The 27,639-nt window shown below is 47.6% G+C and overlaps 1 long non-coding RNA gene across 1 annotated transcript; it reads left to right on the top strand.

Moving 5' to 3' along the window:
- Positions 1–2,488: 2,488 nt before the first annotated feature.
- LOC117098979 lies at positions 2,489–19,286 on the top strand. Its single transcript, XR_004443670.1, has 3 exons — positions 2,489–2,503; positions 5,391–5,537; positions 18,325–19,286. It is a non-coding gene; the product is annotated as an uncharacterized LOC117098979 (long non-coding RNA).
- Positions 19,287–27,639: the final 8,353 nt, after the last annotated feature.

Below are 27,639 nucleotides of genomic sequence, written 5' to 3' on the forward strand. Positions count from 1 at the left end.
CATGATAAAAGTTAGCTGGGCATGGTGGCACATGCCTGTGGTTCCCGCTACTCGGGAGGCTGAGAAGGGAAAATCACTTGTACCCTGGAGGTCGAGGCTGCAGTGAGCTGAGATGGTGCCACTGCACTCCAGCCTGGGAGACAGAGTGAGACGCTGTCTCAAAAAAGAAAAAAAAAAAAAAAGTATCTCTGGGACTGAAAAACCAGAGCAGGGCCATGACTGGGGGAGCAGCTTCAGGGAATTGCTGATTTTTATAACAAATCTTGTAGAATTTTTTGAGCTTTGAAATCATGTGCATGTATAACTTGATACAAATTAAAGTTAAATTTAAAAGGTCCCCTGAGATTAGCAGCCTTGTGCATATGTCTTTTAGATCTCTTCGTTTGTTTCCTTAGGATAAATTCCAGAGGTGGGACTGCTGGGTCAATAGGCATAAGTGTTTTCAAGACCTTATCACCCACAGTGGTAAACAGGGCACCCATCTTTCCCTTTCCAGAGGGCTAATTGCCTTTACTTGCCAGTCTTTGCAAACACCATTATCAATTTTCACATCTCTGCCAATCTGATGGTAAAACATGGTATTACATGGTAGTTTTAATTTGTGCTTCTTTGACTACTAGTTTTACATAGTTAACATATTTAACCATTTTTAGTTCTTCTTTTATTGATTTCCTGTTACTATTCTTTGTCCATTTTCTTCACCTTTTTCACTCTTGATTTGTAAGGGCTCTTTAAATAGCAACCCTGCTCATTCTCGGTCTGTCACACATCGTAAATATTTCCCCCACAGTGGGCCCTTCTCCTTTCAATGTTCTTTTCTGATATGAGGGATTTTTTTGTTTTTATATAGTTAAGTCTACCATTTATGTTTTTGGCCTTGTGGTTGTGCCCGGAAAGCCCTGGTTCATCTGTGGGCTTTTTACAAGTGCAGCATCTACTATTCCTATTGAGTATTTCATCAATTCCAAGTTTTTCACAGTTTTAATCTCTGAAACTGGGATGGTGCTCAGGTAGCAGTCACTGCCTGCTGCAAATCAGAAGGTGCAGAAAACATCAGTGACTTGTCAACAAAAGTCCCAGAGACCACAGTGGGGTATTATGCAAGGAAAGCTGCAACATCACCTGTTTCTTCTTCCTGCTGGGCATGGAAGGAGGGAACATTTCTTGGCCTCCCTTGTAGTTAGGAGTGGCTGCGCAACCAGGTTCGAGCCACTGGACTGTGGGCGGAGGTGATACAGATGCCTTCCCAGTTGGTCCATAAAACCGCCCATAAGATCCTCTACTGTCTTTCTTCCTGCTTAATGTCAGAGGAGCTGGCAGTGGCTCTGCGGGATGGCAGAAGCAGCTGAGGTCCCTGAGTGGCCACATGGGAGGCAGCTGGTTAACCAGAGATTCTCACTGCTCTTTGTGTAAATAAGTAATACACTTCCATTGTGTTCAGCCATTGAGGTTTGGAGTTATGTTCCTCACAGCAGCTAGCATTACTGATACCTAACTGATGCCCTTGTCTTCATTCTGACTCTAATCCAAATTCCTCTAGACTAGATTTACTGTTTTATCACTAGTATGATGTTGATTCTTGATTTTAGATAGATACACTTTAACTTGTGCTCTTTTTAAAATTAAGTCTTAGTATTGGAGTTATGCAAAGTGTGTAAAATTAATTGGAAAATTTTTAACTTTTTTCTAAGCTCTGGGAAAGGTTGCATAGCATAGAAAGTAACTGTTGGGTGAAACTGACAAAATTCATCCTAAGAACTGTCTGTGTCCTTTTGTAAGAGCACTGCTTTAACAAGTTTCCTTCCTTCCTCCCTCCCTCCCTCCCTCCCTCCTTCCTTCCTCCCTCCCTCCCTCTCTCCCTTCCTTCCTTCCTTCCTTCCTTCCTTCAGACAGAGTCTTGATCTGTCGCCCAAGCTGGAGTACAGTGGTACCATCTCAGCTCATAGCAACCTCCATCCCCTGGGTTCAAGCAATTCTCATGCCTCAGCCTCTTGAGTAGCTGGGACTACAGGTAGTCACCACCATGCGTGGCTAATTTTTTTTTTTTCATTTTTAGTAGAGGCAGGGTTTCACTATGTTGGCCAGGCTGGTCTTGAACTTCTGACCTCAAGTGATCAGCCCGCCTCGACCTCCCAAAGTCCTGGGATTACAGGCATGAACCACCATGCCCGGCCTACTTTCTTTTTCTTTTCAAACTAACTTATAGACTAAATTGTGTTTCCCCAAAATTCATAGGTTGAAGCCCTAAACCCCAATGTGACTGTATATGGAAACAGGGTCTTTAAGGAGGTAATTAAGGTAAAATGAGGTCACAAGGATCGGGCCCTCATGGAATATGACTGGTGTCCTTAAAAGAAGAAAGACACCAGGGATGCATGTGCACAGGGCAAAGGCCTTGGGAAGACACAGCAAGAAGGCAGCTGTCGGCAAGCCAAGGACTGAGAGGCCTCAGGAGAACCAAGCCTGCCAGCACCTTGAACTTGGATTTCCAGCCTCCAGAACTGTGAGAAAATAAATTTCTATTGTTTAAGCTACCCATTCCAGTCTGTGGTATTTTGTTATAGTAGCCCTAGCAGGACAACTTTTATTTTATTCATTTTTCATTAAAAAAAAAAGAAAATAGAAAAAGAAAGCCATCCGTAATTTTACTACTCAGGAAGAACCGTTGGTCAAATTGTGGTAAATATCCTGGCAAATACCCACTGACGTTTACATATTTACTTATGTAAGTAGGGGCCATTCTCTATAGATACCAATTTACAACCTGCTTTTTACAAAATGTAATTAATTATTATTATTATTTTTTTTTTAGAAAGAAGGTCTTACTCTGTCACCTGGGCTGGAGTGCAGTAGTGCGATCACGGCTCACTGCAGCATAGGACTTCTGGGCTCAAGTGATCCTCTTGCCTCAGTCTCCAGAGTAGCTGGGACTGTAGACATGTGCCATAATGCCTGGCTAATTTTTAAATTTTTTGTAGATACCAAGTCTTACTATGTTGCCCAGTTGTCCAGGCCGGTCTCGAACTCCTGGCCTCAAGTGATCCTCCCACCTTGGCCTCTCAAAGTGCTGGGATTACAGGTGTGTGCTATGGTACCTGGCTATGCAGTCTGCTTTTTTTTTTTTTGAGACAGAGTCTCGCTCTGTCACCCAGGCTGGAGTGCAGTGGTGCGATCTCGGCTCACTGCAACTTCCGCCTCCTGGGTTCAAGTCATTCTCCTGCCTCAGCCTCCCGAGTAGCTGGGATTACAGGCGTGCGCCACGACGCCCAGTTAATTTTTTTGTATCTTTGGTAGAGGCAGGGTTTCACCATGTTGGCCAGGCTGGTCTCGAACTCCTAACCTTGTGACCCACCCGCCATGGCCTCCCAAAGTGCTGGGATTACAGGTGTGAGCCACTGCGCCTGGCTGCAATCTGCTTTTTATACTTAATATCATAAATATTTCCCACGTGGCCAGGTGCGGTGGTTTACGCCTGTAATCCCAGCACTTTGGGAGGCCAAGGTGGGTGGATTACCTGAGGTCAGGAATTTGCGACCAGCCTGGCCAAGATGGTGAAATCCCATCTCTACTAAAAATACAAAAAATTAGCCAGGAGCGGTGGTGAGTGCCTGTAATCCCAGCTACTTGGGAGGCTGAGGCAGGAGAATCTCTTGAACCTGGGAGGTGGAGGTTGCGGTGAACCGAGATCGCACCATTGCACTCCAGCCTGGGCAACAAGAGAGAAATTTCATCTCAAAAAAAAAAAAAAAAGTTAAGATGGTAGATTTTTTGTTATATGTATTTTACCACAATTAGAAAAAATGCTCTGAGGTTTTGTAGTTACCAGGCTAGGGCACCACCTACAGAATGGTGCCCACTGGGCATGGAGGGCATACAGCCCTGAATCTAGAATTCCTGGTCTGCCCCAAGCTGCCCTGTGGTGTTCTGGCCCATGCCTTCTCTTTGGGCCTCACCTGTCAAATGCTAAACAGATCCCTGGAATGGAAAATGTCCACGCTTCCTCCTGACCCTGATGAGCTAAGATGAGAATTAGAACAAAAGCGTGTGCTTTTAAAAGAGTAGATGGAGAATTAAAAATACAATCGAAAATCACACTCACTATTCCAAGATTAAAAACATTCTTTAGAAACTGGGCTTATTAGACGACATACTTCCTGCATTGTATGGGAGAGGAGGGGGCCGGGTCACCAACGCTGTCCGTAGGGGGCAAGCAGGTGAAATGATTATGAAATATGTCAAGTAAATGGTCCTTTTTTCTCGCCAGGAGATAAGGAAAGGTAATTTGGTCTGTCAGTCGCGCACACAGAAGACGTCATGGTCAACTGCATTAATACTGAATACTTTGTCCAGAGTCACAGAGCTCAAAGAAATTCCAGAATCTTTCTCCTGTGAATTCTGGCACTACTCTCAGCAGGCCTTTTCCCACCTGAATTCACAAGAGAGATTAACAATAAAAGGCAGGGCCGACAGTGGGACCAGAGCTGCTTTTCCCTCACACCTGGGACCCCCCTCCTCCCGCCCACCGGTTCAGCCTCATCTCTCGCCACACCCTTCCTGGTCCAGCTTCAGCCCAACTCAACCCCAGCTGTCCTGCTTTCTCCTCTTCCTATGGGCTCCTCTCCCATAGGCACCAGTCAGAACCCACCTGCCCAAGCCACCTCCTCCAGGACATCTCTCTCCAGTCCCAATCACCTCCCCTGTGACTGAAGCTCCCTCTGCCCCATGTGCTCACACTTCTTTTGGCAGTTGTTGTGAGGATTGTGTCCCCTATCTCCCTTCTCCAAACACCTGAGACCTCCCTAGAAGACAGACTTGCCCAGCCGGCCTCTCCCACATTGTCCAGCCCAGGCTCTGGCACTTAGCAGTGGAAGGGGTGAGTTCACAAGGCGTCTACAAGCTTTCTCTCTTATGATCTAATAAAAGGGTATCTGTGGTAGATTCTTTCTTTTCTGTATTTTTTGACCTGGCGGGGATGAAGATGTGTGGTTATGGTTGGGAGTAGACGCTGGGATGCTCTCTAAACCCGTTGTTAAGTTGTTAAATTGCAAGAAACCATCTTCCTCTCCACCCTCCATTCCCACCCCATTCCCACAGCGTGAACAGGAAGTGCCCACTCAGAGCCCTTATTCCAAAGGTGGAGAAACCTCTTTCCTTTGCTGCTTGTGGGGACTTGTCAATCTCTGGAACAATTAAACCTCTTTCAATGCAGTTATATTCCCTCATGTAATAAGTACTGCATTATTTTTAGACTCTTTTACCCAATTAATTTTATTATCAGTTAATTATGTATTACCATCTTAAGAAAATGAATATTTGCCCAGTTGCTTAAGCTAAATCATTAAATATGTATGTATTCCTTTCTTTAAATGCACATCTGTTATCTTTTACAGATGCAGAAGACACGTTTGGAGCCATCTGTGCCTCTGAAACAGACCCCCATACAAAAGTGCTGTCTTGGCCCTATGAGACGGCTCGTGTGGGGCTGGGAGGCACCTGGGAAGTGAGGCCACAAACATGTCAGAGATCTCGGCCTCAGGGTAAGTGGGAGGGCCACTGTCCTAAGGACCAGCTTGGCAGAATCTGGGGTAAGGGGAGGTGGGTACAGCCCAGAGCCAAATGCATGAAGGTGCATGAATGTGGAGCAGCCCCTGGAGGGTAACAGTTGAAGAAACAAACCTCGAGGCTGGGTGCAGTGGTTCACATCTGTAATCCACAGATTTGGGGGCCAAGGTGGGAGGATCACTTGAGGCCAGAAGTTTGAGATCAAGCTGGGCAACATAGTGAGACCCTGTCTCTGCAAAACAATACAAAACAAAACAAACAAACAAAAATTAGCCAGGCCTGATGGTGCACACCTGTAGTCCAAGTTACACAGGAGGCTGAGGTGGGAGGATCCCTTGAGCCCAGGAGGTAGAGGCTGCAGTGAGCCAAGATCGTGCCACTGTACACTGCACTTAAGCTTGGGCAACAGAGTGAGATCCTATCTCAATAAAAAAAAGAAAAGAAACAAATCTCGATTGAGGTGGGCATGGTGGCTTACATGTGTAACCCCAGCACTTCGGGAGGCCAAAGTGGGAGGATCTCTTGAGCCCAGGAGTTCAAGACCAGCCTGGGCAATATAGTAAGACCCTATCTCTAATTTAAAAAAAACTAGCCAGGCATAGCGGTACACAACTGTGGTGCCAGCTACCTGGAAGGCTGAGGTGGGAGGATCTCTTGTGCCCAGGAGATTGAGGCTGCAGTGACCTACGATGGTGCCACTGCACTCTGGACTCAGCAACAGAGTGAGACCCTGTCTCAAACAAAACAAAACAAGAAAGAAACTCCTCCTGCTGCCTCTGGGTGATTGGGTGCAAAACTCCACAGAGGTCAGCACGTCTGGTCCCTGTGGGACCCAGACTCACTGTGTGTGATCTGGGCCAGTCCGTGGACTTCAGCAGCCTCAGTTCCCTGGCCTGCCAAAGTAGTGAGATTACAGGCATGAACCACAGTGGTCAGCTGAGAATTTTCTTTTCTTTTCTCTCTTTTTATTTTTGAGACAGGGTCTCAGTCTGTTGTCCAGGCTGGAGTGTAGTGATGTGATCATGGCTCACTGCAACCTTGACCTCCTGGGCTCAAGCAATCTTCTCACCTCAGCCTCTAGAGTAGCTGGGGCCACAGGTGCGTGCCACCATGACCGGCTAATTATTTTATTTTATTATTTTTGGTAGAGACAGGGTCTCCCTGTGTTGCCAGTATGGTCTCAAATTCCTGAGCTCAAGTGATTCTCCCACATTGGCCTCCCAAAGTGTTGGGATTACAGGTGTGAGCCACCCACCCAGATGAGAATTTTCTTAGTAACAAATTAGATGAGACATCCCAATTGTTTGTTGTAGTGAGATTTAATTATAATTCACTCAACAAACACCTAAGCACTTTCTTGGTTGGGTGCTTCAATTTATATTCTTATATTCAATTTATATTCTCATAAATACATAGAGGGACTTGGCCCACAGTGTATATTTTTACAAGATTCCTGGAAGCATAGAGTAGGGAGTGACTTGTTCTGCATAGGGAAATCAAGGAAGGCTTCTGAGAGGAGGTGATGACTGAGCAATTTACTTCATTCATCTGAAAAGACTGTGTACTGTGTAAGTGAAGGGGTGTCACTGTATATGGTAGCTCTGTTGAATGGGCCTTAAAGGACTCTTGGTTGCAAGTGAGAGATACCTAATTCATTGTAGCTTAGGCAAGCAAGGCTCCCGAAGTGTGGAAGTCTGGGGGGAAGCAGGCATAGCTGGATGCAGGGGCTCAAGCAGCATTGTCAGGTTCTCTCTCTCTCTCTCCCCCACACCCCCGATCTCTTGCCTCTCTGCTTCGCTTTCTTCTATGAGTTAGTAAAGATGGTGGTGGGCAGCCAGATACAGAACCTCCCAGCAAGACAACTCTATCCAGGGGAATCCTCCTTTCACCCAGGGACTAAAGTAACAATCCCAGAAAAGAATTCTTATTGGCTTCTTGAGTCACATGCCTGCCTCTGAACCAGTCACGTGCTGAGGGGTGGGGCAGAGTGATCCTCAGAGGGTCTGGGTTGGAGCAAGAAGCCACCAGGATTGACAGCCTCATGCTGTGGGAGGAGTGGTTCTTCTAAGGACACTTGCAAACAAAATCATACATCCACTACAAAGAGCGGGAAAGACCTCTCCAGGCGACTCGGAAGGAGGTCTGTAACCAAAACATTGCCAAAAATGCTACTCCCAGGGTCTCTGCCATGCAGGATGCCACTATGACCAGTGGCCCCTAAGCTACTGGGCAACGCTGCCCATATCCAACTGTGAGGACTGTTGACCTCTGAACTCAGCTGGGGAAGAGAAAAGAGGCACCCCCTCCCCACCTCTTCTCTAGGCTGTTAGAGCTCAAAGGGTGCTTGGAGTCCACCCATTTGTTCCATGGAGCTCTTTAAAAATAACAGCAAGAGCTCATGAACTGAAATGCACACAACTTTCTTTTGAAACCTCCTTTGTTCAGTCACAAACCATGGGAATTAAATTTGTGTAGTGCATTTAACAGACAATGAACATTGAGCAAGGTCACAAATACATGTTGGGATTACAAGACAAAACACTGAACAGAGACCAGCCATCATCCTTAGCCTTGTTATGTGCTGCCTGTGCCTGGATTCCCCAATCTGACGTCACCCTCATAGGTGCCAGATGGGCAGCCTCTCATGCTGCGCCCCCTGCTCCTAGCACGACACCATTTCTAAAAGGTGGATCACTGCTGAGCAGTTGGAATGATAGGGAACTGCTTTGTGTTTTTCTTATGCATTTAAAAATACTTTCAGGCCAGGTGCGATGGCTCACACCTGTAATCTTAACACTTTGGGAGGCCAAGGCAGAAGGATTGCTTGAGCCAAGTAGTTCAAGACTGGGCAACATGGTGAAAACCCGTCTCCATAAATACAGAAAGAATAAAAAAAAATTAGCCAGGTATGGTAGTGCTTGCCTATAGCCCCAGCTACTTGAAAGGCTGAGGTGGAAGGATTGCTTGAGCCCCAGGAGGTCAAGGCTGCAGTGAGCCCTGATTGCACCACTGCACTCCAGCCTGAGTGACAGAGTGAGACCCTGTCTCAAAATAAATAGGCCAGGTGGGAGGGCTTATACCTGTAATCCCAGTGCTTTGGGAGACCGAGGTGGAGAATCACTTGAGGTCGGAAATTCAAGACCAGCCTGGCCAACACGGTGCAACCCCATCTCCACTAAAAATACAAAAAATTAGCCAGGTGTGGTGGCGCGTGCCTGTAATCCCAGTTACTTGGGAGGCTGAGGCACGAGGATTGCTTAAACCTGGGAGGCAGAGGTTGCAGTTAAGCTGAGTTCTCACCACTGGACTCCAGCCTGGGCGACAGAGCAAGACTCTGTCTCAATCAATGAATCAAACAATCAATAAAAATACTTTCAAGAAGGCGGTCACTGGCATCTTTTTGGCTTTTAGACCAGAGTGACATCATTTGAGAAAGACTGTTCTAGTCCAACCCTGCAATTTTATAGTGGAGAAACTGAAGCCTAGAGAGGGAAAGTGACACTGAAAGTGATTTCAATAGCTAGACTCAAGTTGGTCTGAGACTCCTGGTCTGACACCTTTGAATTCGGTCAGGTGAGGAACTCGGGAAGGTCTGCAGGTGGCGCTGCTTCTAAAGGGCCTTCGGGACACTTGGGCTCAATTTTCTCACTTAACCTTGGGTTTCTGATTTAGAGTGGGAAATGCTGCTTTTCCTGATCTCAAAGGTGAAGGCTCCACCAAAGTTGTTCACACAAGTGTTATAAGAGAAAACTTTTAAACAAATTAAAATGTGGTACATCCTATTTAATGGTAATCTATGAAATGCACATCTATGAAAAATTGTATTGCTACCAAAAATGGCAGCTATGAAAATTAGGGATTATGATAGATTAAGAGCAGTGGTTGACACTAAGATTACTGGCTTCCATGTATGCATGCCCTTGACCCTGAAATTTGTAGTCCCTGCCACTGTGACTCTGGGCTGGTCTTGCGACTTACTTTGACCAGTAGAATGGAATGGAGGGTGAGACACTGTTTCACCCCAGTTGCCCAGGCCATGACCAGCCAGCCAAGACATGTGAACATCGCCCCCTTAGACCAGCCAGGGGACCCAGCAACTGATCACAGATGCATAAACAAGACTAGCTGAGCCAGGCTCAGACCAACAGAGCTGTTCCCCTGACCACAGACTCTTGGGTAATAATAAATCTTTTTTTTAAATTTTTTAATTAATTAATTACTTTTTTGAGATAGAGACTGCTCTGTTGCCCAGGCTGGAGTGCAGTGGCTCAATCTTAGCTCACTGCAACCTCCGCCTCCCAGGTTCAAGCGATTCTCCTGCCTCAGTCTCCTGAGTAGCTGGGATTACAGGTACCTGCCACCACGCCTGGCTAACGTTTTATATTTGTAGTAGAGGCGGGGTTTCACCATGTTGTCCAGGCTGGAGTCGAACTCCTGACCTCAAGTGATCCGCTTGCCTTGGCCTCCCAAAGTGTTGGGATTACAGGCGTGAGCCACTGCACCTGGCCAAATCTTGGTATTTTAACCTGCTGAATGTTGACTGTTGGACTGTTATGTAGCAATAGCTGATGGAGACGGAGGTACTATTGAGCCTGGAGAGGGAAGCATGTGGAGATAGCAGGGCAGACATGTCCATGAATAGCATGACTTTCACCATGCACCATGGAGAGGAGATGCACAGCAGTAGCCCGTGCCCCTCACACCAGGGAAAATTCTGGAGGGAAACATACCAAATAGCTCAGGGATGATATTAAGGGATGAATGGGGGTAATTATGTTTTTCATTTTTCTCTTTTCCATATTTCCAGGTTGGAGTGCAGTGGTGTGATCATGGCTAATCACAGCTTCAACTTCTTGGGCTTAAGTGATCCTCTAGCCTCAGCCTCCCGAGTAGCTGGGACTACAGGTGCCTGCTACCATGTCTGGCTACTTTTTGTATTTTTAGTAGAGATGAGGTTTCACCATGTTGGCCACGCTGGTGTCAAACTCCTGATCTCAAGTGATCCACCTGCCTCAGCCTCCCAAAGTGCTGGGATTACAAGCATGAGCCTCTATACCCGCCTTGGAAATAATCACTTCTAACCTGTGGGTTTCTAAATGGGGAGAGTAAGGATGAGAGTCCACATTTGGTGGCAAAGCCAGAACTAGAACTTACTTCTCTTGAGTTGGGTCTAATATTCCTCCTAGCAGATGCTAAACCTTTCCAGCAAGGTTGAGGCTCTGGGCTGGGGCTAGGGTGAGGCAAGCTGCCATCAGGGTGAGAAGTTTCAGGAGGCACTTGCTCCCAGGGCCCAACCTGCACTCAGCCAGGAGAGCTGGTGCCTTGCAGCCTGCTGTGGGCAGAGCGTTTTGTGTGGTTGCCAGTGCTGCTAGAAGTGACTGTCCCAGTGTGAGAAGCATGGGTTGAAAAATATGTGGACTCAGCACCTGGCACAGCTGCCTTGGGAGGCATTGAGGAGCTGAAGAGCTGTGCAGAGCGGTCACTTGTTTTCCACTAAAATGTGATTTTTGTCTTATTTTCTTTCTTTCTTTTTTTTTTTGAGTCACAGTTTCGCTCCGTCCCCCAGGCTGGAGTGCAATGGCCTGATCTCGGCTCACTGCAACCTCTGCCTCCGGGGTTCAAGTGATTCTCCTCTCTCAGCCTCCTAAGCAGCTGGGACTACAGGCATGCGCCACCACGCCCGGCGAATTTTTGTATTTTTAGTAGAGATAGAGTTTCACCATGTTGGCCAGGCTGGTCTTGAACTCTTGACTTCATGATCCACCCACCTTGGCCTCCCAAAGTGCTGGGATTATAGGTGTGAGCCACCACACCTGGGCGTCTTATTTTCTTTGTTGTTAGTTGTGATGTCCTTCCTCCCACCACCACCATCCCATGGGGAGGATTTAATAAAGGTAGAAACGTCTCAGGACAGTAAAATCAGGAGCCTTCAGAAATGGTGAAGAGACACAGTCTTAATCCCTTTAAGAACTGAGTTAGGGCTGGGCACGGTGGCTCACACCTGTAATCCCAGCACTTTGGGAGGCTGAGGCAGGAGGATCATTGAGGTCAGGAGTTCGAGACTAGCCTGGCCAACACAGTGAAACCCTGTCTCTACTAAAAATACAAAAATTAGCTGGGTGTGGTGGTGTGCACCTGTAATCCCAGCTACTCGGGAGGCTGAGGCAGGAGAAAGGCAGAGGCTGCAGTGAGCTGAGATCCCACCACTGTACTCCTGGGCAGCAGAGTGAGACTCAAAAACACAAACAAAAACCAACAAAAAAAAGAATTGAAGTTAGACACTTTTAAAGATTTTTGAATATCAAAGCAACTTTTGGTCTGATCTGGTAAACTGAGCAAAGTGACAACTTTAAATCTGTGTCACTTCTGCAAGCGTGTCAAGTGCCTTCAGAGTTTCTGAGGAGAGTACTCCTGGTCACAGATTACTTTCTCCTGTTGGTGGGGTGATGCCCTGAGGAGAGGAGAGGAGCAGGAAGGCTGGGGGAAGTGGGAAGAGGTGGCAGGGGAGGGCCCCGCTGGAGAGGAGTGTGGGCAGGGGCCTGGGTTTCCTTCCAAGTGCCAGGTGAGCTTGTTCCTGACTCTGAGACCCCTTTACTGCTCCCCCCGGTGGGGTTCCTCAAGAGAAAACGCCACTGCACTTTTGTGAAGTGGGCAGTGAGAGTGGGGCACGGGGCACTGGAGTGGGCGAACCTGCCCAGAGCAGAGGGCTCAGTGGGGCTCCTGTGTTGGCATCAAGACTCAACAGAGGTAGGGCATGGGGCTCACACCTGTAATCCCAGAATTTTGGGAGGCCAAAGTGTTCAGATTGCCTGAGTGCAGGAGTTCAAGACCAGCAGGAACAACATAGTGAGACCCCATCTCTACAAAAAAAACCATAGCTGGGTGTGGTTGCACTCAGCTGTGGTCTCAGCTACTCAGGAGGCTGAGGTGGGAGGATTGCTTGAGCCTAGGCGTTTGAGGCTGCTGTGAGCTGTGATCGCACCACTGCACTCCAGCCTGGGCAACAGAGTTAGACCTTGTCTCAAAAACAAAACAAAACAAAACAAAACAAAACAAAACAAAAAAAGACTCAGCAGGGCTGTCCCTGGGGCAAAGCCGAGGGCCAGTGAGGAAGTCATGGGAATGCAGCATGATGGAAGAGCACGTTTTCTCTCAGAGCTGCTCAACAAACATGGTGCAGCCACTGTGGGAAACCAGATGGCAGTTCCTCAAAAAATTCAATGTAGAACTACCATATGATCCAGTGGCTCCACTTCTGCATACCCAAAATTATTGAAAGCAGTGGCTGGCATGGCTCATTCCTGTAATCCCAACATTTTTGGGAGGCTGAGGTGGGAGAATCACTTAAAGCCAGGAGTTCGAGACAAGCCTGGGCAACATAGCTTGTCTCTACAAGAAATAAAAAGATTAGCTGGGTGTAGTGGTGCCCACCTGTAGTCCCAGCTAGTCAGGAAGCTGAGGTGGGAAGATTGCTTGAGCCCAGGAGATCGAGGCTGCAGTGAGCTATGATCACACCTTCTCCAACCTGGGTGACAGTGCGAGACCTTATCAAAAAAAAGAAAAAATGAAAGCAGGGTTTATTTATTTATTTATATACAGAGTCTCACTCTGTCGCCCAGGCTGGCATGCAGTGGCATGATGACCTTGGCTCCCTGCAGTCTCCGTCTCCCAGGTTCAAGTGACTCTCCTGCCTTAGCCTCTCGAGTAGCTGGGATTACAGGAGCATGCCACCATGCCCGGCTAATTTTTGTATTTTTAGTAGAGATAGGGTTTCACCATGTTGGCCAGGCTGGTCTCAAACTCCTGACCTCTAGTGATCCGCCCACCTCAGCCTCCCAGAGTGCTGGGATTACAGGCATGAGCCACCACGCCCTGCTGAAAGCAGGTTTTACATAGGCACTTGTACACCAGTGTTCACAGCAGCATCACTCATAATAGCCACAAGGTGGAAGCCACCCAAGTATCCATCCACGGCCAGATAAATGGATAAGCAAAATGTGGTGTATACAAGCAATGGAATATTATTCGGCCTTAAAGAAAGATGGGAATCCAGACATATGCTGTCACAGGGATGAAACTTGAGGACATTATGCTAAGTGAAATAAGCCAGACACAATTTAAAGAAAAAAAACGATTCTACTCATATGAGATGCTGATAGCAGTCCAATTCATAGAGACAGAAATGGGAGTGGTGGTTGCCAGGGGTTCAGGGGAGAGGAGGAATGAGGGAATATTGTTTAATGGGTAAACAGTATCAGTCTGGGAAAAAAGTTCCGGAAATGGATGGTGCTGATAGTTGTACAACAATGTGAATGTGCTTAATGCCACTGAACTCTACACTTAAAAATGATTAAAGTGGTAAAATGTAGGTTATATACATTTTACCATAGTAGGAAAAAAAAAAAAAAAAAGCTCTTCAACAGTGACTTGGGCTGCCTTGGGACGTAGTGGCCTGTCCATTAGTGGAGGAGTGCAAGTGAGGCTTGGACACCTGCTGGACGCTAGGGAGGGGTGCAAGGATGAGGGAGAAGAGTGGAGAGGGTCATCCTGTGATTTGGGTCAGGATGGGGATAACAAGAGTGGTTGACATTTTTTGAGCTCTTATTTGTGTGCTGTGCCCTGAGCTAAATGATTCAAGTAGATGGTCTCTTTCTCCCCTGAGAAGCCACTGAGGCATGGTCTATGCTATCCCAAGGACTGACAAGGCCACAGCCCTGGTGGGCAAAAGTCATTGCCGCCTGCCCAGGTCCCCTTCCAAGAAGGATGTGCTGCCCAGCAGCTGGGCAGGCAGTCAGCATATGGCCTTAAGTGACTAGCCCTGCAGGACAGCCTCAGCTGCAGAGATTCACCCAGCCCGAGGTCATACCCTTCCCAGGGCAGCCCACATCCAGCCACTGATCTGCATGGGGGTACAAAGGCCTGGCCATCTCTGCATGAAACTCCACATTCAGAACTTTCTTTTTGTTTTTTTTTTTTTTTGAGACAAGGCCTTGCCCTGTTGCCCAGGCTGGAGTGTAGTGGTGCGATCTTGGCTCACTACAACCTCTGCCTCCCGGTTCAAGTGATTCTCCCACCTCAGCCTCCCCAGTAGCTGGGATTACAGGTGCATGCCACCATGCCCGGCTAATTTTCGTATTTTTTGGTAGAGGCAGGGTTTCACCATGTTGGCCAGGCTGGTCTCGAACTCCTGACCTCAAGTGATTCCACCTGCCTTGGCCTCCCAAAGTATTGGGATTATTACAGGCATCAGCCACCACACCCAGCCCACATTCAGAACTTTTGAAAGGACATTCTGGCTTCCAGGGGTCCCCCTGAGGTTGGCCCCGTTGTTGTTCAGCCCGCATGGCAGCTAGCCTTTCTCATTTGTCTGCTCCTGCCTCTACCCACCTTGCCCAGGTGCTGATCCCAATCCTCTTCCATAAACATCCCTGTCAGGGGCTCGGGAGCCTCACCTGCAGCTTAGGTCACTCCTCTGAGTGGCGGTGGAGCTGGGGGACCAGGGAAGAGGGCCTGACCTGTCTTGGACAGAGAGAAGCTCTGCTAACCCTCAAGAGGGCCAGTCAGGGCTTCTTGGGTGACCCTGGTCCCCAGCACTCAGCCAGTCTGAGGACCCAGAGCCTTGGAGACCAGGGGCGAGTGTGCCTCGTGCTTCTATTATCCCCATTGTGCCCGCCTAATAGCAGAACCACACCACAATGACACTGGAGCTAAATTCTAATAGCTAGCCCTGCCCGTTAATGGCCTCTTATACATTTAAATTGGGTGTGATCCTTTGGGAACTGTAATGTTATTCATGGAGATTGTGTCGCCTAATTTGAATACAGAAAACTGTACTTAAGAGATATGGCAGCTCAGATGGTTTCTTCTTTCCCTCCTCCTGTCCAGCTTCTCAGTTCGGCTTGGCTGAGGGTACAGTGTGTGCCAGAGAAGTATAAGGGCCGCTGCCATCATTGAGTAGAGAAAAGAATGCAGAACAACAGGGCATGGTGGCTTACACCTGTTATCCCAGCACTGTGGGAGGCCCAGGTGAGGATCGCTTGAGGCCAGGAGGTCAAGACCAAAAAAATGGAAAGAAGTAAACAAGGGAGGGAGGGAAGGAGGGAGGGAGGGGGGAGGAAGGAAGGAAGGAAGGAAAGAAGGAAGGAAGGAAGGAAGGAAAGTAGGAAGGAAGGAAGGAAGGAAGGAAGGAAGGAAAGAAGGAAGGAAGGAAGGAAGGAAGGAAAGAAGGAAGGAAGGAAGGAAAGAAGGAAAGAAGGAAGGAAGGAAGGAAGGAAGGAAGGAAAAAATGCAGTGTGGAAGTCAATTGAAACCAACAAAAAGTCAGAATTCCACTCTGTGTGACTTGAGCAAATTATTTAGCCTCTCTGAGCCTCGGTTTTCTTGTCTATAAGTGACAAGAGTTTTAGTTCTCGTGCTGGGGGAGGACTGCACATCAGTGAATACACAGAGAGCACACAGCACAGGGTACTCAAGTATCAAATATTTGAAGTATTGGCTGCAAAAATTCACAAGAGTTATTTGTTTGGACCACCTCGATCCTCATGTTTTTCACTGTAAATAACAATAGAAAGATTGGCAGGCAGGTTGTTTTTCTCTTTTTTGTGTTTTTGAGACAGGGTCTGCTCTCGAATACACCAGCAGCCTTGAACAAGATGTTCACGGCAGCTTGATTGGTGGGGAGGGTGTTTGCCCAGATGTGCAACAGTAGGGAAGGTTGTGGAGGAAAGTAAGGAACTCCAGCTGCCTGCAGAGAATGTGACATTGCCATAAGACCAGGAGAGTGGCAGGGCCCCTGTGAGGCTCCAGAACTCAGCGCCTGCTCCCTCTTCCTGGTGGAGGAGAATCCCTGCCCCGACAACGCACACATCACACAGGAAGTAGGGCTTTTCCCTACAGAAAACCTGGCTTCAGACTTAGGTAGCTCTGGATGACCAGGACAGAATCACATCTGAGCTGGAACTGTCCACATCTAACCCGACTGCTCTCCACACAGAGGGGACACTGAGGCCCAGAGAGGGATAACTTGTCCAGGGACACACAGCTGGCCCAGAACTCGGGTCCCGGCCTCTGTCTTGGGCCCTTCTCTGACCAGCTGCCTTTTCCACTACCTTGCAGCTGTCAGGAGGTTCCTCCTTCTTTGTCCAGAAAGAAGAAAGAGTGGCTGCACGGCTCAGGGGCTGTCAAAAGGCAAACCAGGTCAATGGTCCCACCCGGCCCACAGTGTCAGAGGTCCCCCACGAACGACTTGGCTGGGGCATCCTTCCAGGGGTGGGGATTGGCCCCTCCATCCTCATGGCAAGCATGCTAATAGGCCTCCTCCTATCACTGCCTCCTGTTTCTTGGATGGGATAAACTGTTTGGCCTTTGGACAAGATTATTTTTGCACCAAACAGGATTGTTATCACTTAATTGAAAATAATTATCCAATGCAAATTGAGTTCAACTTATCTAGCTGGAAATAAAGAAGTGAGTATTTTGGGTGGTTTCACTGCTGCAAAGGCAGGTATTTTAAGCAAATGAAAGTAACGAGATGCAGGCTGTGTTTTCTGCAGGAGGCCCTGGGAAATCTGGGGGCCTTTCTTGAGTTGGCCCCTGTGGCGGGGAAGTCTGGCTCACCCCCTTGTCCACATCAGGGGTTGCTCTAATGAGTCTGTACTGGAGGAGAAGCTCTGACAGAGCCGGAGGCCGTGGGGGTGGCTGACTGTGGCAGGGGTGCCTATAATCCCACACAGTGGTTCTGTCCCTGCGGAGCTTATCTCAACAGACACAGGCCCTGGCCTCCTCCAGAAAAAAGAAGAAAGGGTAGGGGGAAGGAGAGAGTGCTCTTAATGTAGGTCTAATGTGGGCGGCCACGTCTCCTCCTCTGTGTCCTTTACCACAGGCACGGTGTCCTTCAACCACCCAGGTACCTGAGCCAAACCAAGTTCTCTGAGGTTTTCTCAGTCTCACCCACTCATTCGACTGGCCACCAACTCCATTTGCTTTCTTAAGTATTTCTTGGCTTTGTTAATTTCTTTCCACGCCCACTATATCAGTTGCCCATTGCCCCAGCAATACTGCATAACAAACAGCCCCAGGATCTCAGTGGTCTGCAACCACAGGCATTCCTTCTCAGGGCCTGTGGCTCTACTGACCTTGGCTGGGCTCACTCAGGGGTTGGCAAGCTGGTGGGCATCTCTGCTGTACATATCCCTCATCCTCCTAGGGTCCACGGGCAAGCTGGACAGGTTCTTCTCATGGTGATGGCAGATGCATGAGAGGAAAAGTAGAAATACGTGAGGTCTCTTACCGTCAACTCTCAGACCTGATATCAAGACTCGTTTGCCCCATTCCATTGATCAAAGTAAGTCACAAGACCAAGCCCAAAGTCTCATACAGCCAGAGTGTGGATGCAGGGAGGTAGAAGAATTGGTGCTAAAATTCACACCTACTACTGCCACCACTGACCTTCCTGGGACCTCCAGTCCTGACGTCCCCACTGGAGTCCTCACCTCTTGTCTCAAACTCTCTGATCTATTCTCCATAGAGTAGTTAGTTTGCTCCTTCTAAAATGCAGACCTGAGCACATTCCATTTCAGCTTAAAAATCCTTACAATCCTTCTTTCATGGAGGGGTCTTATTCCTGTTTTCTGAGAATAATTGAAAATCAATTGTAAAATTACTCTTTTTAGCAATACCCTAAGGAGCCTACGAAAGATGCAAACAGTACAATTATCATGGTGGCCCCTCTAATTGAGCGGCTCTGGTTCTCCTTGTTTCTAGGGGAAGCTCTGGCCGTGCGTACTGACACAAGGCAATGCACGGGAGATCTGCAGCCCGGACAGGAGCCGGAGCACCTGGGAAGGACATGAGGCAAATGCTCAAGAACATGAGAGCAGCACGCCCCAGCTGTGGGAGGGGCACCCTTTGAGCACTGAACACAGGAAGGCCATGGTACAGTGCCAGGCTCATGGCAAGTACTTTATTCTCTTCCAAACTCCAACCATGAATCCACCCAGGTGTAAACCTTCCACAGTGAATCAGTTGTGCCTACGGAAGCTCTGTAGACAAGTGCTGCTCAAAATGTCACCGGCAGACCTGTGCTGCTCTGCAAACTCTTGGTTAGATGTCCATGAAGAGGAATAAGCTCGCACCGGGATGTACATTACTGTCACTCAGCAGGCTATTTAGTCCTACTGACTTTTTCCATAGCAAGACTTTCTCAATAAAGGAAGCAGGGCACTGATTTACTCTCTGGGGCAAAAGCTGCTTAACTCCTGGTAACAAAGTTTGTGGCCCAGCTACTTTCAGGCTGCTTCTGGGGACACTAACCTGAGGTGTCCAAGCATCTCTGAGTGGTACCCAGGGAAAATTATGAAGGCATTAGGCAAAAGCTAGTAGTTTAAAAAATCACAAATGCTATAATAACAAAAAATGAGAGGTTACCTCAATACAAAAAGAGAAAATTGGTTAAATAAGTTATATACATCCTCTTAATGTAGCTGACAGCACTTATAAGAGGTTGGGGACTTTATAACGGGATGAGAAAAGGCTTAGGATATGACAGGAAGTTACAACAGAAGCATGATATAAAATGGTGTTAGCAGCCCCCTGTGTAACATGCAGAGAGGATATATGTGCTCACATTTACATACTCGGAAGGAAATGCATGAAAATACAAATAGGGGATTTGTTAGAGTGATGTAACGATGAAGTTTTCTTTTCTTTTTTTTTTTTAAATTTGAGACAGAGTCTTGCTCTGTTGCCCAGGCTGGAGTACAGTGGTGCCATCTCGGCTCACTGCAACCTCTGCCTCCCGGGTTCAAGCAATTCTCCTGCCTCAGACTCCCGAGTGGCTGAGACTACAGATGCCTGCCACCACTCCTGGCTAACTTTTTTCATATTTTTAGTAGAGATGGGATTTCACCATGTTGGCCAGGCTGGTCTCGAACTCCTGACCTTAGGTGATCCACCTGCCTCGGTGTCCCAAAGTGCTGGGATTACAGCCATGAGCTACCGTGCCCGGCCTATTTTTCATACTTTTGGAATACAGTTCTGTTACTTTCTAATGAAAGTAATTGTACACCCAGTAATAAAATATTTGCATGATCCATCCAGTTGGTACCCTCTATTTCAGTGTTTCATTAGATTCCCACATTTATACATTAAACAATCATTAATTCAGACACACAAGTTCAGGGTTTATGATCACTCATACCCCTTCTTCCCTTTCTTCTTCTCTTTCTCCCCCCTCCCTCTTTCCCTGCCTCCCTTTATGCTTTCCTTCTCTCCCTCTTTTCCTCCCTCCCTTCCTTCCTCCCTTCCTTCTTTCCCTGCCCTCCTGCCCTCCCTCCCTCCCTCCTTCCTTCCTTCTTCATTCAATAAACCTTTAGGGAGCACTCCTTAAGCACCAGTCCAGGCACTGCAGGGCAGCAGTGAGAAGCCATCACTCCTGGGCCTCACTGGAGGCAGTTGGGCCTCATCCTTGCACTCTCTGTAATTCATCTCGCAAACATCTGGCCACTCTTCTCTGTGCCCCAGCCTAGAGGACAGACACAGGTTCACTCTGTCCAGCAAGAGAGAAGACAGATGAATATCCAGGACACTTTTCTTCTTCAGAAATATTGGCTAAGAGCTTAAAAACTTCATACATTCCTGTAACAAATTCAAACACTACTTTGTATGAAAGCAAAACTAACTTGCCAGAGATAAGCAAGAGGAACAGTTTGGTGTGTATTCTTCCAGATTTCTTCCTATGAATATGCAAAGACATATTTCTTTATATAAACATTTATAAATTTATATAATATAATATAGAATATGTAAATATAGGCCGGGTGCAGTGGCTCACGCCTGTAATCCCAGCACTTTGGGAGGCTGAGGCAAGCAGACTGCTTGAGGTCAGGAGTTTGAAACCAGCCTGGGCAACATGGTGAAACCCCACCTCTACTAAAAATACAAAAGATTAGCCAGGCGTGGTGGCCAACACCTGTAATCCTAGCTACTCAAGAGGCTGAGGCAGGAGAATTGCTTGAACTCAGGAGATGGAGGTTGCAGTGAGCCAAGATCGCGTCACTGCACTCCAGCCTGGGTAACAGAGAAAGACTGTCTCAAAAAAAAAATACACACATATATATATATATATAAATTTATTTATATGCGCTCTCTCTATATATGTATACACACACACATTCCCAAACATCCATATACATGTCTATATAAATCACACAGTTTTCTTTTCATTTTTAAATAAAGTTCTGCAACTTTAGTGTTTGCTGTTCTGAAGCAAAGCACACGAATGTGTGAAGTGCTGGGGGTCACAGAGGACAGTGCCGGTGCCAGTGCTGGGGTGAGGTGCCCTGAGGATGGGGTGACTGTGGCATCCTTACTGTGCCCCTCACTGGGATGGCATGGTTTCCCCCAAGGCTTCACTGAGGTGGCGCTGCAGCCAGCCTCTCACCATGACAGGATTTGGCTGGGCAGAGACGGGAGAAAGGGGTACCGGGGGGAAGACAGGGCAGAGTGAAGGCCTCGGGTGGGAGAGGCGGCCGTGCCCTCGGTGGCGCGTCTTCTACGTGGAAAGCTTCCCTGGATGGTGGACGGGCCAGTGGTGCCCAGACTCATGCACATCCCTTTCTCCTGCCTTCCTTCAGAGGCCCCACGCAGTGGCCCCAAGCGTGCCCCACAGCAGCATCTGGAACCAGCCACATTGTGGGGAGAGAAGTAATCATTGGGGTCCTGATTCATCATGGAAACACATGCTGTTTTTGAACACTAAGGAAAGAGTTGCATGTGCAGAGCCTGCGCTGTTTATGCTGTGAGAAATGACTTCATAGGCTGAAGGGTGGGGCTGGATGGGGCTGGCTGGGCCTCAGTGTCCTCTGCCTATTCATTGTCTAGGGGGCAAGTCAGCCACACACCCACTTCCACGTGTGGTTGGCTTGAAACGACAACTGGTTTCAGAAGATGAGACACCTTTACATGTGGGAATTTACCTAATGCTAATCTGGATAATTAAGAAAAACCCAGCCAAAATACCCTGAAAAGATTCAGAAGGAACTACTGCTGATCTTCGTAAACACAACGGTACATTTCTGCATCTTATTCGGATGGCACTCCCAAAATAACTGGTTCAGGGGCCTCCCGGGTGGCCAGTGGCAGGGGGCAGGTGCCTTATGAGGTCCTGGTCCTGACAGCCCAGCCTCGGGCACAGATTAAGCCGCAGACACCCTCAAACCCTTCCATGCTTGGTCTACAGAGATGTAGCTACATTCCCCTCCCATATGACTCTCTTCTCTTCTCTGGGTCTCAGTGTTGCCCTTTGTAAAATGGGGTGAGGGTGGGAGGGCAAGAAAAGGCCATTACAAAACAAATCATGAAATAAGGAAAAGAATCACCAAGAATTCTTTCCAATCTGATCTTATTTAAAAGCAAAAAACACACTCCAGTCCCAGCTACTCAGGAGGCTGAGGTGGGAAGATTGCTTGAGCTCAGGAGCTCAAGGCCAGCCTGGGCAACATCGCAAGACCCCATTTCTTTCTTTTTTAATTTTTTTGAGACAGAGTTTCACTCTTATCGCCCAGGCTGAAGTGCAGTGGCATGATCTCAGCTCACTGCAACCTCTGCCTCCTGGGTTCAAGCAACTCTCCTGTCTCAGGCTCCAGAATAGCTGGGATTACAGGCACCTGCCACCATGCCCGGTTAATTTTTTGTGTTTTTAGTACAGACGGGGTTTTGCCATGTTGGGCAGGCTGGTCTCAAGCTCCTGACCTCAGGTGATCCACCCGCCTCAGCCTCCCAAAGTGCTGGGATTACCGGCATGAGCCACCGCGCCCAGCCTCAAGACCCCATTTCTAAACACATGCACTCACAAAACAAAATGAAACAAAACCCGAGGGGAAACCAGATCAGCTAAGAACTCCTAAGCTGCCCTAGGTTCCCAGCCTCAACTCATGACCTTGTCCTGATATCGCCTCACCCTATCCCAGTACACTGTGTCTACCTGCCTGTGTATTTTACCTTCTATCCTACACACACACACACACACACACACACACACACACACAGATCCAAAGAGTCTTGAGCTCTCCAGCTTGTGCCTTGGTTTACCCATCCATATTCTCATGTATAGTGACTTTGGACCTCAACCACATCATCTAGACTGTGGTACATCTTATTTTCTCCCTTGTGCCCTAAGCTGGCATAGCTACCTGACCCACCTTTGAGATCATCAACAGCACAGGCCACCCTTGGTCAGCCATGCTGGGATCATTCCTGGAATCAGACAACTTCATCTGCAGTTGGGTGTCCCTGTCTCTGTCCTATCCATCTCCTCTCCCACCACAACCAAGCTCCAACCCAGACCAGTGCTCTGCCTGGATGACTCCTCCACTGGCCTGCCTATAGCCTTTGAACAAGCCTGTTTGAGATGCTTTCCCCCCTCCATTCATTCTGTTTTCATCTAGGAGCCACTTCCTTAGGGGAAGCCTGCCCAAATTCCACTCTTCCAACCCAAGTCAGAACTCAGCCGCCTGCCCCACCCCTAACCAGTCCCACAGACCCTGTACCAGCCCCAGCTGAATGCCATGGCCATCTGTCTACATATTAACTTCCAGCTCTTTTACACTGCATTTTAAAACACTTAAAACTGACAATAACCTATATAAAGTACAGTTACCACGCAATACATTTTTCTATATTTATACATGCTTGTATGGGTTTAGGATACAGATGGGTAGGTCAAGGCACAAACTGTGAGGCTACAGACTCTCTGTGGTTGTCCCATATGTGTTGGGGAGGCGGGACTACCTATAGATAACCTAGACATTGGGGGAAAACAAAGTAGACACATACTCAGTGTCCTGTTATGGGGTTAGGAGGTCTCAGGACGAGGGTCTTGATCTCCTAGATGAAGATATAGAACATTTTCAGCACCCCAGAAGGTTCCCTTGTACCCTGTTCTGGTCTCCCCAAGGGAACTGCTATCTTGACTACTAACAGCACAGATTAGTTTTGGCTGTTTTGAATTTTAGGGAAATGGAATCTTTTGTGTCTGACTTCTTTTCCCTGCAGCTCAATGTTTGCGAGATTCCTCCATGTTGTTGCAGGTGGCGTGGGATTCTGTTTTGTGAATACATCACAACTTACTTACCCATCCGCTTATTGAAGGGCATTTTCAATGCATTTTTGCACAGGTGAGAGATCATGCTGAAAGTGCAACTTTAAAAATCTTTTTTTTTTTTTTTTTTTTAGACAAAGTCTCATTCTGTTGCCCAGGCTGGAGTGCAGTGGTGTGATCTCGGCTCACTGAAACCTCCACCTCCTGGGTTCAAGCGATTCTCCCACTCAGCCTCCTGAGTATCTGGGATTACAGGCATCTGCTACCACGCCTGGCTAATTTTTGTGTTTTTAATAGAGATGAGGTTTCACCATGTTGGTCAGGCTGGTCTCAAACTCCTGATCTCAAGTGATCCACCCACCTCAGTCTCCCAAAGTGCTGGGATTATAGGTGTGAGCCACCATGCCAGGCCTTCTATTGATATTTTTTAAGTCGGCCGGGCACGGTGGCTCATGCCTGTAATCCCAGCACTTTGGAAGGCCGAGGTGGGTGGATCACTTGAGGTCAGGGGTTCAAGACCAGCCTGGCCAACATGGTGAAACCCTGTTTACTAAAAAAAAAAAAAAAAAATTAGCTGGGTGTGGTGGCACATGCCTGTAATCCCAGCTGAGGCACGAGAATCACTTGAACCAGAAGACAGAGGTTGCAGTAAGCCGAGATTGTACCACTGCACTCCAGCCTGGATGACGGGAGTGAGACTCTGTCTCACCAAAAAAAAAAAAAAACTTATTAGAAGACAAGGGAAGAGGCTAAAAATATCTTGATAACTTAATGGTTTCTTCATGCTCTATTGAACTGACTGCTATCATTTACTTCTCCATTCTCCCATTGTCAAACATTTCCATTATCCATAATTATCAGGAATATTCTGTGAATATCTTAGTGGATCAGTATTTAAGGGGATCCTCATTAGTTGTTAGGGAAGAGTCCTAGAAGTGGCTGAAGAAATAACCTTGTGAGAAGACTCTTTAGACATAAGACCAAAGTGCTGAAATGAAGGTTGCATTGGTTTGCAAGGGCTGTCACACCAAAATAACACTGACTGAGTGACATCATCCACAGATGGCTAAGACCAAAGCAGGGTTGGGTTCTGCTGAGGTCTCCTCCTTGGTTCGCAGGTGGCTGCCCTCTTGCTGCCTCTTCATGTGGTCCCTGTGCACCCCGGGTCTCTTTGTGTGTTCCGGTCTCCTCTTCTTACGTATTAAGAACACCTGTCAGATTGGACTGAGGCTCTCCATAGTGACCTCACTTTAACTTAATCACCCCTCTATAGGGCCAGCTACAAATACAGTCCCATTCTGAAGTTCTGGGATTTAGTACTTCAACATATGAATTTTGGGGGAACATAATTTAGCCCATAACAGAACCCCTTCCTCAGAGGTTGGAAATGTCCCCTGGTGTCACCAGGCTTGGGTGCAGCCCTTTCGGTTCCTTCTAAAGCTGAGCTGTATTTTGGTGTGAAGACCTCTCTCTTTCAGCTTCACCCCTGTGTTCATTTATCAGTTTCTCATCACTTCACTGTCAATCAATCTAGAGATTCTTAACCTTGGATGCACATTGGAATCACGTGGGTGCTTAAGAGATAATTGTGGTGTCTGAGTCCCCACCCAACAGATTCCGACGCCATTGGTCTGGGGGTGCAGGCTGGGCACGGGAGACTTTAAATCTCCTCAGGTGGGCCAGGCGAGGTGGCTCAGGCCTGTAATCGCAGCACTATGGGAGGTCGAGGCAGGCAGATCATGAGGTCAGGAGATCGAGACCATCCTGGCTAACACGGTGAAACCCCATCTCCAATAAAAATACAAAAAATGAGCCAGGCGTGGTGGCGTGCACCTGTAGTCCCAGCTACTTGGGAGGCTGAGGCAGGAGAATGGCATGAACCTGGGAGGCGGAGCTTGCAGTGAGCTGAGATCACGCTACTGTATTCTAACCTGAGTGACAGAGACAGAATCTGTCTCAAAAAAAAAAAAAAAAAAAAAAATCTCATCAGGTGGTTCCAGTGATTCCGAAGTGAACACCTCTGGTCTTTGATCTCTCTGTTCCTTTTGCCTTTTGTAAAGCATGAGACAGGGCACAGGGGCTGTTTAATTACCATCTTCCAACATTCATTAAAGCTTCATATTCCAAAGCCTGTTTTTAACTCCTTTAAACAAGTTCATTTTAAAGCTTGGTGGTAATTTGGCTCTTTTGTTAAAATTAAGTCCTTAAAGTAAAAATTAAAAGACAAAATGGAAAACCACTGGGCATAGAAAATCCACCCTGGGTTTAATAGAATGTCTTAAGTTGTGGACTAGAGTGAGACTCTTGCTGCTCAGTGGGGGCGGCGGGGGAGCTTGCTATACATTGTGCTCCCTGAGGCTTAGGTTCTGTGGAAGCTTTTACAAGAAGAGGATAAAAGCTAATTTTCATGAGAGCCCTGCTTCTGTGGTGGGGTGATTAAGAAACTATTGTGTTGAATTTGGGCTCCTCCAAGTTAGTGCCCCAATTCTCAATGTTTGAAACAAAGCTTTAGAATATTCTTCCCATGGGTGAATCTTACAGACTCACTGAGCTAAGGAAGTCAGAGACAAGAGTACCCATTAGATGATTCCATTTATATGAAGTTCAAAAATAGGTGAGGCACTCCTGTGTCCCTGCACACGCTGCTCATCCTGCCTGAGATGACCTTCCCAATCTTGCTCACATGGAAAGTTGACTGTCCTTCATATCACAGCAGAAAAGCTGTTTCTCTGCCTCCAGGATGGCCTCAGTCAAGTCCTTCACATGTCACTATTTGTTTTGTTTTCTGAGACAAGGTCTTGCTCTGTCACTCAGGCTGGAGTGCAGTGGCATTGAGTATGGCTCACTGCAGCCTCGACCTTCCAGGCTCAAGAGATCCTCCCACCTCAGCCTCTTGAGCAGCTGGGACTACAGGTATGAGCCACCATGCCTGGCTTTCTTTTTTTGTTTTCTAATAGATGGGGTCTATGTTGCCCGGGCTGGTCTCCAACTCCTGGGCTCAAGTGATCCTCCTGCCTTGGCCTCTCAAAGTGCTGGGATTACAGACGTGAACCACTGTGCCCAGCCTACTGTTTCTTTATGTGTGTGTTTTTGCTATTAGGCACTGTGGTGCTTTCCTGGGGGAGCTACTGTCTGTATCTGCAGTGTCTGGCACAGTGCCAGGCATTGAGTAGGCCCTAAAACACGTGATTTGTCACTAAATTGTGTTAGTTTATTCCTTTTTTTGTTTCATTTAAAAAAATTGAGATGGGGGTTTTACTATGTTGCCCAGGCTGGTCTTGAACTTCTGGGCTCAAACAATCTTTCCACCTCAGCCTTCCACAGTGCTGGGATTACAGTCATTAGCCATTATGTCTGGCCAGAATTGTGTTAGCTTTGAGTGGGAAATGGAGAGCTATGACAAGACATTCTTCTGTTACAGTCATTCATTTGTTCATAATGATATTAAGCAAGATGGAGAAACAAGTGATTCAAATGCCTGTTTGGGAAACACTCCCTTGTTCGGGATCTGCAGGCACAGGTATGGACAGTCCCCACCTCCAGAGCAGACAGTAGAATGGCTCTATAAAACAGAGGGATGAGAGTTTGGGACTGAGGTGGGGCAGTGCTGGAACAATGGAGGGAATTGAGGGGGAGAAGACAGAGAGAGTGGGTAGGCGGAGCTGCAAGGACAGTGGGAAGCTATACCCAGTGTCATGTAACCTGTCCTTGTAGCCCCTAAATCTTCACTGAAACTCCTGAATCCCATAAAACATTTGATGAGAGTGTATTTGTGTGTGCAAGTGTGAGCAAGCATGTGCATGTGTTAATGTGTATGTGGCAGCATGGGTGGTGCAAGTGTGCAATGTGCACGTGTACATACTTGCATGTGTATGAGTGTGACTATTGAGTGTGAGTAGAGAACTGAGAGGAGTTCTGTGCTTCCTGCCTGAACTGTCTCAGGAGTGAAGCTGAGGCAGCATGTGGGCGTCATGAGGAAG

The sequence above is a fragment of the Trachypithecus francoisi genome, unplaced genomic scaffold (assembly GCF_009764315.1).
Source record: "Trachypithecus francoisi isolate TF-2019V2 unplaced genomic scaffold, Tfra_2.0 Lachesis_group16, whole genome shotgun sequence".
In the NCBI taxonomy this organism is placed as follows: Eukaryota; Metazoa; Chordata; class Mammalia; order Primates; family Cercopithecidae; genus Trachypithecus; species Trachypithecus francoisi.